This window comes from Canis lupus, chromosome 30 (assembly GCF_011100685.1).
Source record: "Canis lupus familiaris isolate Mischka breed German Shepherd chromosome 30, alternate assembly UU_Cfam_GSD_1.0, whole genome shotgun sequence".
Taxonomy (NCBI): Eukaryota; Metazoa; Chordata; class Mammalia; order Carnivora; family Canidae; genus Canis; species Canis lupus.
The window spans coordinates 22,600,149-22,615,677 of record NC_049251.1 but is presented as its reverse complement, the minus strand read 5'-3'; the positions used below and the strand labels follow the sequence as shown (position 1 = coordinate 22,615,677).

Below are 15,529 nucleotides of genomic sequence, written 5' to 3'. Positions count from 1 at the left end.
TATTCACCATGACCAAGTGGGATTTATTCCCGGGATGCAAGGTTGACAATCAACGTGATAGATAATATCAACAAGAGAAAAAACAAGAACCATATGATCCTCTCAATGGATGCAGAGAAAGCATTTGACAAAATACAGCATCCATTCCTGATCAAAACTCTTCAAAGTATAGGGATAGAGGAAACATTTCTCAACATCTTAAAAGCCATCTACGAAAGGCCCACAGCATTCTCAATGGGGAAACACTGAAAGCCTTTCCCCTAAGATCAGGAACAAGACAGGAATGTCCACTCTCACCACTGCTTCTAGTACTAGAAGTCCTAGCCTCAGCAATCAAACAACAAAAAGAAATAAAAGGCATTCAAACTGGCAAAGAAGAAGTCAAACTCTCCCTCTTCACAGACGACATGATATTGTACATAGAAAACCCAAAAGACTCCACCCCAAGATTGCTAGAACTCATACAGCAATTCAGCAGTGTGGCAGGATACAATATCAATGCCCAGAAATCAGTGGAATTTCTACACACTAACAATAAGACTGAAGAAAGAGAAATTAAGGAATCAACCCCATTTACAATTGCACCCAAAAGCATAAGATATCTAGGAATAAACCTAACCAAAGAGGTAAAGGATCTATAACCCTAAAAACTACAGAACACTTCTGAAAGAAATTGAGGAAGACACAAAGAGATGGAAAAATATTCCATGCTCATGGATTGGAAGAATTAATACTGTGAAAATGTCAATGTTGCCCAGGGCAATTTACATGTTTAATGCAATCCCTACCAAAATACCAAGGACTTTCTTCACAGAGTTGAAACAAATAATCTTAAGATTTGTGGGGAATCAGAAAAGACCCCAAATAGCCAAGGGAATATTGAAAAAGAAAACCAGAGCCGGGGGCATCACAATGCCAGATTTCAAGCTGTACTACAAAGCTATGATCATCAAGACAGTGTGGTACTGGCACAGAAACAGACACATAGTGAAACGTCAGGACACCTGCACCGCAATGTTCATAGCAGCAATGTCCATAAGAGCCAAACTGTGGAAAGAGCCTCAGTGTCCATCAAAAGATGAATGGATAAAGAAGATGTGGTCTATATATACAATGGAATATTACTCAGCCATTAGAAACGACAAATACCCACCATTTGCTTCAACGTGGATGGAACTGGAGGGTAATATGCTGAGTGAAGTAAGTCAATCGGAGAAGGACAAACATTACATGATTTAATTCATTCAGGGAATTAAAAGGGAAAGGAGAGAAAATGAGGGGGAAATATCAGTGAGGATGACAGAATATGAGAGACTCTTAACTCTGGGAAGTGAGCAAGGAGTAGTGGAGGGGGAGGTGGGCAGGCGGACAGGGTGACTAGGTGATAGGCACTGAGGGGGGCACTTGACGGGATGAGCACTGGGTGTTATACTGTATGTTGGCAAATCGAACCCCAAAAAAATATATACAAAAAAACCCCCAGAATTCTTCAAAATAAAATCTTAATAGTTAGATGAACACAAAGTCTCATTTTTTGGAATCCAGTAATTATTTCCTACTGTGTGCTTTACTTGACCCTTAGAACCATTATGTTTCAAGGCAATCCATTATGACACTAATCAGATATATTATACATTGTTATGTTAACATGAGTATGCACATTGAGAAAGCTATGTCTTTACAACTTGCTGGGTAATTTAGGAGTCATTTTTTACTTTTTCCAAATTTCCATAGTCTGGTTTCCTACAACACTGAATTATCTATGTATTTTCTCATTAGAAATATCAAGATCATTTGGATCTTGACTTAAAATATTACTTGGTTCATTATATACAGCTTGATGGCCATTCTAACCTCTTTAATTTTGCTCCTTCACAAATTAATGTTTCCTAGATATCCTAGATGTATTAGCATTGAATAGGAATTCTTTATGCTTGACATAAGTACAACTATGATTTACGGTAATGTGTAAATTATTTAAATAAGAATCTTTAATGACATTAAATAAATCTCATGACCTTAAACTAGCAGTTTTTATGAAGAAAGGCAGTAAGCCATGTAAGCTGCTTGACAATTTCTATTCATTGTGATATACAATAGCCTAGTTCAGTTTTCATCTCAAAAAAATCTAAAACGCTTCTTATAACAAGAGGTTAAAATAAATAATCTGAACAGTTTATTTTATTTTTTTTAAAGATTTTATTTATTTATTCATGAGAGACAGAGAGAGAGAGAGAGAGGCAGAGACACAGGCAGAGGGAAAAGCAGGCTCCTGCAGGGAGCCTGACATGGGACTCGATCCCAGGTCTCCAGGATCACATCCTGGGCTGCAGGCAGCACTAAACCGCTGCGCCACCGGGGCTGCCCAATCTGAACTGTTTAATTAGTTATTAGTTAAGCTAGGCCACAGGTTCAAATTAACTAAATATAAGTCAAAATACTTTAAGAGAAATAAAAATACTAATATTCTTCCATTAGTCTCCAATCTAAGTGTATGACTTACTTTTTTTTTTACTTTTTTTTTTTTTTTTAAAGATTTTATTTATTCATTCAAGAGAGACACTGAAAGAGAGAGAGAGGCAGAGACATAGGCAGAGGGAGAAGCAGGCTCCATGCAGGAAGGCCGATGTGGGACTCGATCCAGGGACTTCAGGATCACACCCTGAGCCAAAGGTAGACACTTAACTGCTGAGCCACCCAGGCATCCCAACATTCTCATTTTTAATACAGAATCTAAACAAATACTTATGGACCTGAGAAAAGCATAAGTCAAGTGCAAGGAATTACAGAATTATTCATTAAATGCCATAGGTTGTCCTATTTATGCAGGTTGTCCTATTTATGGTATTAATAATCATTGAAAAAAAAATAATCATTGAGCATGCTTCCAACTAACTGCTTCACAGGAAATAAGAAATACACTTTTTTTTTTAGAAATTCAGATACCCCATTCCCTTCCTAAGACAGGATCTTAGTACCTTTATAATAGCTGACATCTTAGCCCTTCTAGCTTCCCCAGCTGACCCCACACACTGAAGTACAGCTACAAATGCCCAAAGAAAGAAGACCCACTGGGGAAAATTGTACTTGGCTCAGCTTTGCATGCATCAGTGGGCTTCACAGTTGATAAATATACCCTACAGCCAGATTAACTGACACACTGAAGCAAAAAGGGAAATTTGAGATTTAGCCACTTCATCTTAAACCTCTTTTTAAGTAAGGGTTAGTTTGTTTTTACTTCAGCTTTCACATTTACAAAAAAGTCTGTCCCTAAGGACTCATCTACATTTCTAATGCTAATCATTTAAAAAATATTTCTAAAAACCTTAAATTTATAATGCATCAGTTATGATTTTTAAAAGATCCATATAGTCTTTGTTTTTCACAAATGACACAAAATTTTTAACAGAGAGGCATGTATGTTTTTATTATTATTATTTATTTGCACACATATTTGAAAGAAGGGCTTTTTTAAAAGCTTAGAAAATTTTGACAAATTAGGTAGAATGTCTAAAAATGCAAGGGGAAGTTATCAGCCTGCTGATGTTTTTTCTCAACTCCAGGTCTAAGAACCCTTCCCTTTTCTCTACCCAATTATCTCAAAGACTCTAAGCCAGAACTTCACTAGGGACCTGTTTGCCTAAAATACTAACCCCAAGGACCACTACAACAGCCTCCCCTAGATTCTCAACTCTTCCGTGGAAGCAGCTTCCTGTGACTAGTGAAAATCTGAAAACTGCAGAAGAGTTTCCTAAGTAGGATTAGCATTTTAAGTGAGGGGAAGGAATTTTTCACATCTAATTGAGATTATAAATGGCAGTCAATCTGATCCTCAAACCTCATTTCCCACTCAAGTGAAAGTGAGGATAGGTCCAGACAAAATTTGCTGTTACATCTTTCTACTTTGCCTGCAGGGGTGGGGGGAGGGGGGTGGGTGACAAGGATCAAAGGATCAGCCCCATCTGAAGTTTAACCACCAAAGAATTAACTTTTTGACCTTCTAGTATTTTTCTCTGACATGCTTACTGTCTTTCCTCACCCCAGGCACCAAGTGTTACATACTGCCCTCTTGCCAATATTTTTCAATGTAAATACCCAATTCTGAAATGAAGATTATCTTGCTTTTCAGATGCTTTCAAGTTGTTGATGTCCTCAAGAACACATATACAGCTTTTTGGCCTTTGATGTTTCTCACCCACTCTCTACTGCCCAAAGGTACAAGAGTACTGTGCATACAAAGCAAAGGACAAATGTTGACAAAAAGAGTCTTCTTCTCACTTACTAGTATCACTATTACAGTGGTTCTACATCCTAAAACTAAAAGTTCAAGAGCCATTTTTCCTTTAGAAATACATGGATTTTCAGAGGCTTAATAGGCCCCAAGGGGGACTATTTTGACATAGATTTCCATTAGAGATGTTTCTGGAAAAATAATCTTTGCACATGCTGGCCCTTCTCTTCCTTCCTGTATTCCCTAACCTATACACTCTTACATTTAAAAAATTTCCTTTAATTAATTTATTTATATATTCAGTTATCTATATATATTTTAGCTTAACTTTTCTTTTGAGATAACTGTAGATTTACATAAAGTTCTAAGAAATAGTGGAGAGATCCTGTGTACCCTTTATATATTTCCCCCATCTTGCCATATCATAAGAGATTAACATTGACACAATCCACTTATCTTATTCAGATTTCCTCAGGTTTTTTTTTTTTTTTTTGGTTGTATGCATGGGCATGTATGTATGTTTAGTTGTATACAGTTTTATCACAGGTGTAGCTTTATTCACCATCACAAATCATGATACAGTTCTGTCAGCATGTAGAGATCTCTCGTGTTTATCTTTTATAACCACATCTACCTGTTTCCTTAACCCCTGGTCACCAACTACCTGTTCTTGATTCTTTAATTTTACCATTTCAAGAGTAGTAAACAGATACTATCATACAGTATGTAATCTTTTAAAAGTGGCTTTTTTTCACTCAGCCTACCTCACTCAAGATCAATTTAAATTTTTGCATTAATAATTTACCCCCTTTTTTTTTTTAATTTACCCCTTTTTATTGAGGAATAATATTCCGTGGTATGAGAATATCACAGTTTATTTAACCATTCACCCCGTGAAAGACATTTGGATTCTGTCCACTTTTTGCCTAATTACCAAACAAGGTGCTATTAACATTCATGCAAATTTTCATTTCTCTGGGATAAATGTCTCTTTCAAGAGTACAATTGCTGAGTTGTATGGTAACTGCAAATTTAATTTTATAACAAACTGATAAAATGTCTTCTATAATGGCTATCCCCATTTTACATTCCTAATGTAAATTTTCAGTTACTTCCTTAGATTAAATTCCTTACTGGTATAGTTGAGCAGAGATACAACGTATTTTTTAAATGGGTATATAAATTCATTGGGACACTGTTTTCCCTTTTAAGTGTATCATGATAAGCACATTGTGTAAAGAAAACAGTTGGGAAGTTCAGATGAGCTGCAATGTCCTAAAACTATTCAGTATAATAAGCTGACCGAAGAAGTCAGGGACAGATTTAAGAAAGATATAAACAGATACAGAGAGTACACATATTAATATAAAAATTATGAATGAATATATACATATGTATGCCTTCTGTATCTCTAGGGAAAAAGTAAATTATAAGCAGACACCTGCTACTATGCTAGTGCCTGAAGATGTTTTCTTTGTAAAACACCTAAAGGTAGAGGCACCTGGCTGGCTCAGTCAGAAGGGCATGAGAGTCTTGATATCTCGGGGTCCTGGGTTCAAGCCCCATGCTGGATGTAAAGATTGTTTAAAAAAAAAAAATCCAACAACTTTAAAAAATATTTTTTAAAACCTCCTGAAGATAATATTTATATTTTTAAAAGATATCTAATTGAAATCTTACTGTCAAATGAAAGGAAACAAAAACCTATACTTGATACATTCCTATCTTGTCTAAACATATAGATATGTATGTGTGCATGTGTAAGTGCTCTCTGTACTTAATGTTGTCACTAAATGACTGCACAGTTTCCTTGAAACTCTTAGCCTATATGAAAGGACAATTAAAAATGAGAATTCTTTGGTGAGAGCATATTTCATGTACGTAAACCTGACAAAAAATTTACAGTAATCATCATGTAGCAAATATAGCACTATGTTTTCTCTTAAATCTTTCAGACAGAAGAGAGCCTGGAGATTGAAGACGAATAGCATATCAAATCAGAAAACTTCTCAAACACAAACCATTAAGGTACTTTACATGAAAATTACATGAACTGTAACAAAAATCCATAACTTACATTTACCTTAGAAAAACTGCTCACACACAAATCTAGAAAATGTTATAATTTTTTCATTGCACATAGCCCTTGTAGAGATTCTCAGATTGGGAGTACAGACTTTCACTAAAGCAACAATGTACCTTTCTGATGATTATGCCATTATCACACTATCCTCTCATCACATTCTTTCTACAGACTATTCTCCACAGCTATTCTCTGCAGATTTCTCTCTCTAAAGAGCTACCCCACTGTCACATCTCCACTGGATTGCCTGAGTTCCATCTCTTTCCTCTCCTAATGTGCTGGTTCAACTTATATAGTTACAATTTGATATTGCGATTCTAAGAAGTTTTTTTAAAAAAATTCAGATTATACAAAACTAAGGGAACACCAGGATTTCAGATGAAGGAAATCTGACATTTGACTTAAAAGCCAATTATCAATATCATTATCCGAAGAGACAACAACAAGAGAAAAACAATTCATCTAGTGAGTAACTTACCATTCTGCAGAGAGGCAATAAAGCCTTAGAAATTTCAGAAATAACTCACCACTACCAAAACCACCAATTACTTTGTTCGGATATCCAAAACTTCATCTAGTGAGTAACTCACCATTCTGTAGTGAGGCAATAAAGTCTTAGAAATTTTAGAAATAACTCGCCACTACCACAACCACCAATTACTTTGTTCAGATATCCAAAACACATAAACACACTGATCCTGTTGTGTTCCACAGAATTTCACACACACACATATATATCATTTGTTACCTCTTCAAAAAACTGACAGTGTTGCTACTGTTTAAAGTATTTTTGTTACATTATCTAGAACAAGATTAGCACACTACAGCCTGTAGAGCAAATCCAGGCCATCAGCTGTTCTTTTTATAGCCCATGAGCTAAGAATAGTTTTTCACATTTTTAAATGGTTATATAAGTATCTACATAATATCATTGATTTTGCCTCCTGGACTGCAAACCTAAACGATTTACTATCTGGCTTTTTGCAAAAAGGTCTGCTCACCCCTGATCTCAGGTATCTGTGTAGAAAAGTATGTAACAGAAATTAATATAATTTATGACTATAAACTAATTAATTTAATTTGCAGTAAAGTGGCCTTGTGCTCTACTACCATTTAATTGTTAACTCCCTAGAAATTTCGTAGCATCTGAGGAGTCTGACAGTTCTTCAGAGATACTCTCAATGTGAAAAACAAGTATGTAATATAAAGATGATTGTTACATATTTCACCACAGCACATATATGGTAATAGCAAAAAAAAAAAAAAATTCTTAAGAAGAAAGAATTAAAATTCAGCCTGAGGGGTGTGTGTGTGTGTATTGTCTGTGTGTGTATGCCAGACACATAGATAGAAATAACACAAAGACTTAAAATATGGGAAGAATGGCAAGTTCTACTGTTCATAAAAACCAAAAATCCTAAATAACAAAACCAAAACAAACAACACGGAAGCCACAGAAAACTTGAGCTATAAGAAGCAGAGACTGGGGGCCTGAGTGGCTCATTTGGCTGGGCGTTGGACTCTTGATTTCAGCTCAGGTCATGATCTCAGGGTTGTGAAACAGAGCTCCAAGTGAGGGTCCTACAGAAGGTCCCACAGCAAGTCTGCTTGTCCCTCTCCCTCCCCCTCTGCCCAAACACACACTCTCTAAAATAAATAAATAAGTAAAATCTTTAAAATAAAGAGCAAAGGCTGAATTTTTAAGAAAAAAAAAAAGAGATGTGAAGAAGATTATAAAACTGGTAAGTTGACACTCTAGCAACAATCTTTTGAGGGGCTTCGCACAATACATAAGGCTTATTAAATAACAACAACTCAGTTCAAAACCTATATATAACCTATATAACTGAAGGATCTGATACCTTTAAACAGTAATATTTCCACAATATAAACCAAAGCAATATGCTTTCAAATTTTAAAAAGATTCACTTTCATTTGGTAGTTAATTAAAAGTTGCATAAATATTGTGACACTAACCAAGCTAGCACTAACTCTTCATTTTGAAAGGGTATGGGGACTATCAGTTGTACCGCCTCCTACTTCTAGTCTTTACAATAACCTTATATTTCTCAATACTCTTTACCGAGAACCACTGAACTAGATGACCTCTAAGGTCCATTCTAGTTCAACCATTCTATGAGAATTTTAGTATTTAAGTATTTATTTTTAATAAAACACTAAAAAAACTGATAGTAAATGATAAAGGCATCATTATAACCATAAGCAGTGAAATCTGACAGAGCACTACACAGAAGGCAAGCTCCGATAATGCTGCTCTGGACGTTCCTTAATTGAAAGAGTACCCCAGGGCAGCCCCAGTGGCTCAGCGGTTTAGCACCGCCTTCAGTCCAGGGCATGATCCTGGAGACCCGGGATCGAGTCCCATGTCAGGCTCCCTGCATGGAGCCTGCTTCTCTCTCTGCCTGTGCCATTCTCTCTGTGTCTCTCATGAATAAATAAATAAAATCTTAAAAAAAAAAGAGTACCCCAAATTCTCAACTATATGCCATGGTGTGGTTCTCAAATAATACAAATCTAGGAAAACTAAAGTTTACAAAGTTCTTTTCAAAAAAATCATTCCTTTGTTCTCTAGTAACCAGGTAGCTGCACCTCTTGTAAGGCATCCCATTACAGGTAGAGTTCACATTCACTTTGCTAGAATTAGACACAAACAATGGAAAGATTCAAGTTAGAATCAAGTAGTCCCAATGAAGTTGACCTTGCAGATAGTGTGGCTATCTCAGGCCAGAGTCAATGATGTTGTTGGTCAGTCATTTGTTAAATATCCCATTATACAGAGCAAACACAAAAGAAATCCATCAAAAATTGAGTATCACGCAAGAGATGCAAAGTCCTTAAAAATGATGTGAAAGAATCATTTAATTAAACACAAATTCCAGCGACAGATTGGAACCTAAACTAAGAGTCAGTTAATAACTAAAGAGAAAATCACGAAGGTTCAAATGTAAAAGACATTTTTGTATTACCAAACAATTTTCTAAGGAAAAAAATATACCAAAAAACTCAGTAATTAATTCACTTTTTGTTCACTTAAAAACTAGGGGATTATATAAATTACTGTTTTGTTTTTCATAATATTAGTTTTAATTTTCAAAATAAGGCCCTAGTCAAACATTTTTTCCTCTATCTTCTGAAATCTCAGCATCTAAGTAATTCTAAGTAATTCTTCTAAGTAATCCATTCCAGGATTAATTACGCTTAGATAAAAGAGACCTGAGTCTATACAGGAGTACCCCTGTATAGTGAGGCATTAGTACTAGTTTGGCCTTTTCCAGACTGGGTAGGAAAAAATAAAACGAAACACATCAGCTAATCTCTGGCTCAAAGGAACAGTGTCAGAAAGAATGGCTATCATGTCATTTTAACTATGGAAAAGAGGCTGCTTTTCAGGTTATGAAGGCAAAGTAGGGACATGGAAAGAGACAATGCTGCCAGGAACGGAGTATTATTAAAAAAAAAGAAACACATAACTGCACTGAAAGAAAACATTCCAGACCACTAAGGAGTAAGGTATTCTGTAATCTGGGAGCCAGAAGGGACAATTTACAACAATTTGGAAAGATTGGAATACGGGAACTGGAAGTAGAGAGGAAGAGACAGTAGTGATTCTGAACCCCCCCCTCTCCTTTCCCACTTCTCAAATTTCCTCCTGGCTCACTTTGCCTCTCCCAATTTATCCCATTCTTTCAACAAACACTTTTAAGGGGAAAGAAGGAGATCTGATGACATTGTTTGAACCCCTGGATCTGCTATGCCTAAAATCAATCTGCTTCTGGCTGTTCTGTAATATGTGACTCAATACCGTTTTTTATCGAACACAGTTAAGTTCATTTCTGTCTTTGTTAGAGGAGTCCTGACCAATACACTGGATTTTGCTATTCTACAATACAACTTTTCCTGATCATTTCTGGTTGTGTATTTTAATCTCTTCTGAATTTCTGTAAGAACATCTTTGTATCACTCATATTCTACTATGTGTAATAATACTGAAATTACTTCCTCTACAACACTGAAACAGAAAGTCTGTAAAGACAGACTGAATCTTACTTTTATAGTCTGCCATACAGATATTTTCATACATTAATGGGCAGAAAAAAGGCATGAATGGATACGTGAAGGAGAAGGAGGAAGGTATTCAACAATTCAGAATGGTTAATGAAGTCTAAGCAGTAGCATGAGGAAGAAAAAGTTACAAGGGTTATAATGCGGGAAAAGGGGCAAATGGACAAATGGTTGCATAAAGGGGTAAAAATGGAAAAGAAGCAGTGTAGTAGAAAGGGGTCAGGAGCTAAATTATAATCAGGAGGGCTGGGTCCATGTTTCCTAATTAACTACTCATTTCACTTTTCTTGGCTTTGGTTTCTTCAATGGTAACTAGTTCTCTTTCACTCAAGTTACTCTTAGTGCCAATATTTTGTGTTTGTAAGCAGCCAAAGATCAGAGAATGAAGATCAATGATATATAACCCATATCCTTTCTTGAGATGGGAGTCTAATAAAACACTGCGGAGGGGAAAAAAAAAAAAAACACTAGAGAACATATGAAGGCCTCATCTTATGAAATACTGTCAAACCAGATACAAAGCTACACTGTTTCCCCTAAGCACAATTATAATCATTTTCATTATCTCATCTAGTGAAGGAATTTCATATACATCAAAGTTAGAAATCTTTTGAGGGTAGAGTTCTATTGTGCTTTGATATTCTGAAAATGGTAATTCTACATTTTTTTTGTAACTCTAAGAGAATTCTGGAATTTTTTTTTTTTTGAGAATTCTGGATTAATCAGAAATTATACTGCAAGCAGAGTCAAGTAAACAGAAGAGTTTTCTTTGAAACTGATTGTTTGAGAGAGCAAATATATAGGAGCAAATATAGCAAAATATATATACACTAATAAATAAAGTGTACTCAGATTTAAATTTCCAGGCAAGCCCACAAAAACATATTTAATCCATAATGAAATGAAAATAAAACACAGTAGCTGTTATAGAGGGGGGGCTTAAACTCTGAGGTAAAGAAGGGTAGTAGATCTGACCAGACTCCAATATCAAAGGAAAGGCAGTTTGTTTGTAATTCAAATGCTTTTTAAAAAAAAATTTAGTAATATACTTGAATAACTGAACCCAACCTGTAATACTAGCTAAGATGTCTCAAATAAATTATAAAAATATATACAACAATATCATTAACACTGTTGCTATTTTATATTTCAGGGACCTTTGATGTATTAACTTTTATTTTTCCCTTAAAAACAACCAGAAGTGGGCAGCCCCTGTGGTTCAGCGGTTTAGCACCGCCTTCAGCCTGGGGTGTGATCCTGGAGACCTGAGATCGAGACCCACATCAGGCTCCCTATATGGAGCCTGCTTCTTCTTCCTCTGCCTCTCTCTCTCTCTTTCTCTCTCTGTGTCTCTCATGAATAAATAAAATCTTAAAAAAAAAAAAAAAAAACCAACCAGAGGCATTTCCAAGTGCATACTCCATGGAAAAGTAGTTCCTCAAAGGCTAATGATTCTATTTACAAAAAAGGCTTCTGTGTGTCATCTGAATCTCAGATGTGATGAGCTGAACAAAGTTTTTTTTTTTGTTGTTTTTTTTTTGAGCTGAACAAAGTTAAACAAGCTTTTCCTCCCCTTTTTTCCAGAGCTTTTAGTATCCCAAAGTACAATCTGAGTATGTAAAATCTGAGTATGTAAGAAGGGGCACATGATATACAATACGTTCCAAAGTTATGTTGCTACGGAACCATTTTTTCATGGTGGTTTCTCAAGACCAGGATCTCCATAATCAGATTTCAGGAGCTAGTAAATAGAAACCTGGGAGCATTATATTGAAAGAACAAATATCTTAAATGCCTAATGGAAAAACTATTTGGGAGTCAGAGGAGACATGGATTCTACATTCAATTTTGCCATTTATTGGCTCTGTGACCTCAGGACAAAACATTTAATTTTCTTGTGCCTTAGTTTTATCGTTTGCAAAACAGCAATTATAATTCTAGTTGCAGTCTTTTTCTAGGCCGGATAAAAGATATTAGATACATGATATTACAGAATTATAAAATTCTAGACCTGCAGAAGACCTCTGAGACTACCCAGTAGTATTCTATCAAAAATGTAATTTTAAGGATCTAGAATAAAGCCCCACATCTCCTAACACTTAGCTCTGCATTTTTTCCTATACCATGACATGTTGTTTTCATTCTTTAAAGGATAAAACATCTCTAGAGGCAGGAAATGGGTCTCAAAAAGGAATACAAGTGAAGGTATATTTCATCCTAAAATTCCCATTGACAACATATACACATTAGCCTAAAATCAGTAAAGCTCTGATAAACATGGAGAGGCAGAAAGATTAAAGGAGTTCATGCCACAATCACTTGGGAACTGAAGGCAGGAAATGCTATGAAAAAATTCATTTTTATACCCCATTAATAAACTGGTCCGACCATTACCAAAAATGTATCTAACCAACAACAGGTAAAGGAAAGCAAATCTTACTGAAATTAATGAGAGAATCAAGGGTAGAGGAATGGACTAAAGCTGGAAGAGACTAGAAATAGGTAAGACTATTTGGTGGTGCTACTGCAATTCATTGCTATTGTCAAAGCTTTGCAGCTTTCCTATAATACAGAACTGTTTGATGCTAATTACTTAGAGATGTACCAAAAGGATGTATTTATTTCACTTGAAACATAAGAAAAGCCCTTTTTTTCCCATACTGACAAATCAATGGGATAATTCTGGAATTCATTAAAAAGAAACACTAACTGATTCAACAATAATAGCTTTACTTCCTGCATAAAACACTTCAAAATATCTAAATGAATATAGAAATGCATGTTTCTATGGCAAATTGTTCATTATTGAATCATTATCAAGCCTTGTTAGACAAAATTTCTCATTTTTGCAATGTGCAAAACCATTAAAGTGTTTGAGAGCTCCATCATGAAAGACAGTGGCACTTTATAATCCACTATTTCTTCAGGCAAATGTGCTTATGGTTGAACATAATACGAAAAATAACAACATTCCCCAGTATATGATTCTACCCCCCCTTAATGGTATTTTTATACGTTGACAGCAATGATGAAATATGTTACGGCTTTCCTATTAGCTTTAACTGTTTCTGAGCATTCATCATTCATGGCATTACTCTGAAGTGTTACCTGTTAGGATGATTAGGTATCTACATAGTTCCAAATGCTTCTAATAGTGCTACGCACATTTCAGTCATGCTTTAACAACATAGGTTTTTAGCCTGAAATTCCCTTATATTATCAAATGGGTAGAAAAGCCATCTATTCACTGTAACTCTACCAAGTGCTATAAACCTACATATTTGGAAATCTAACAGTTCATTTACTTCAGCTCACATCAAGTGGGATTGCCTGTTGCTGCATGGAACTACTCTACAATTTAGAAGATATTCATTTCCAAAAGCAAGCTACTGTCACATAGATTGCTTAGACTAAACTGTTAGATACTTCGTTTGATCATTTTTATTGAAAATAAAAGGGAAAAAGTGTAGTAGATTAGGTATTGCCAATGACCAGTGAAATCCTTTTGGACATGCCTGCCTGATCTTTTCAGGGTTATTTTCCCCTTCTTTATAAAGTAAATTAACATTTTTAAGATTAGACACTTAAAACTTACAACGAAAATGTATAGTTGCACCTGATTAATTGTACATTGTAGTTCAGATGAATGCAGATTATTTTCCACTTATACTACAAAGAGATCAATCTGTTTATAAATTTCAGTTTTTATATTTCAAGGCTTATTTTAGATGCTGATTTTTAACACAGGGTATGTATGATAGTAAAAGTATTCTAATAATTATCTGTAAACTGAAGAAACCAATAAGCACAAGCTCATAATTACTCCAACTAAGAAAATGTTACCTCAAACTGAATTACAGAAATATTTTTAGTCAAAAGATGCTCAGAGCAAGTAACTGACATGCATAATATAAAAAAGGACAATTTCTGATTTTTTACTTCTAAGAAGTACAGCCTCAATTATGAAAGCTTTGTTCAATCTGAAATTACAGGAACACTGACTAGAGCTTACTCTACCATATTTACAATTAAATGTTACTTGGGGAAAACGTATTCCACAGAAAGAAATTATTTGGAGTGCCAGATCTGTTTCACTTTGATAGTAAGTTCAATAGAAAATTTAAAAGATAAATTAAGAAAGTTTTCCCTGGCTAGATGCAAGGATAATTATTTTGTTCTCAATTTAATTCTCATTTTTACCTAGAATGATATAATTTTCATTTGCATTTATGTTAAAACAAATTGTCATTTTAAAAACAAGTTTTAATGCCCATTAGGTTCTTAACTCTTGTGTCATACTCAATGATTCTGACTTTAAACTGGTAACTGCTTTAGGCAAAATCCACGCAAGAATATCAGACTGTCTCCGCAACACTTTATAAAGGATAAGGGAATTAAACAAAGACTGTGCAAAGCAAAACCATTTATAAAGAAATTGCAGACCACCAGGATTTTGGATTTGGGTAATCCACTTAGATTAGCATGGCTGTGTCTTAAAAGGACAATTCCAAGATCACAATATAGGTCATGTCCTTAAGAAATAGAGTAAGTAATGAAATCAATGTCAATTACACAAAGTTCCATATTTACATGACACCACTGACAACAAGTTAAACAGATTAAACAAAGCTTTCTAATGTGCTCAGGCCCAGCACATGTAAGAAGGAAAAATAATGTTATAAACAGATTCTTTTTAATTAGGTTCTGCAAAAAAGGTAAAATTATTGCTTTAACAACGACAAAAGAGTGGCATTCAAGCTAGAGTAAAAAAAAAAAAGCTTGGGCTTATCACTTCAGATTGAACAGCTATAAACCTTCACCTGAGAAAGAAGGGAGGGAGAGAGTGGAAAATGTTTTTGCAGGGAGTAGGCGGGAATAAAAAGAAAAGCTACCTTAAAAATTTTGCCAAAATATAACAATCAGGCTTAGGTAGTAGCCTTCAAAGTACAACTTTACTATTGCAGAACACAAATTCAAAATCCCCAATACGAACCCAAGTGCTTAAAACAAATGCTGCCAACATCTAAATGTACTATTAAGTTTTAATAATAAAAAAAAAGTTTTAATCAAATAGTGCTGAAAGAGATATTGTCCAAAATAAGTAAAATCTGCTTAAAAATCACTGCTTTGTC

The 15,529-nt window shown here is 35.0% G+C and overlaps 1 protein-coding gene across 10 annotated transcripts in view; it reads right to left on the bottom strand.

The window, feature by feature from the left end:
* Positions 1 to 15,529, bottom strand: part of TCF12 (transcription factor 12) — a 374,750-nt gene that overhangs the window by 175,541 nt on the left and 183,680 nt on the right. The window lies entirely within an intron of this gene.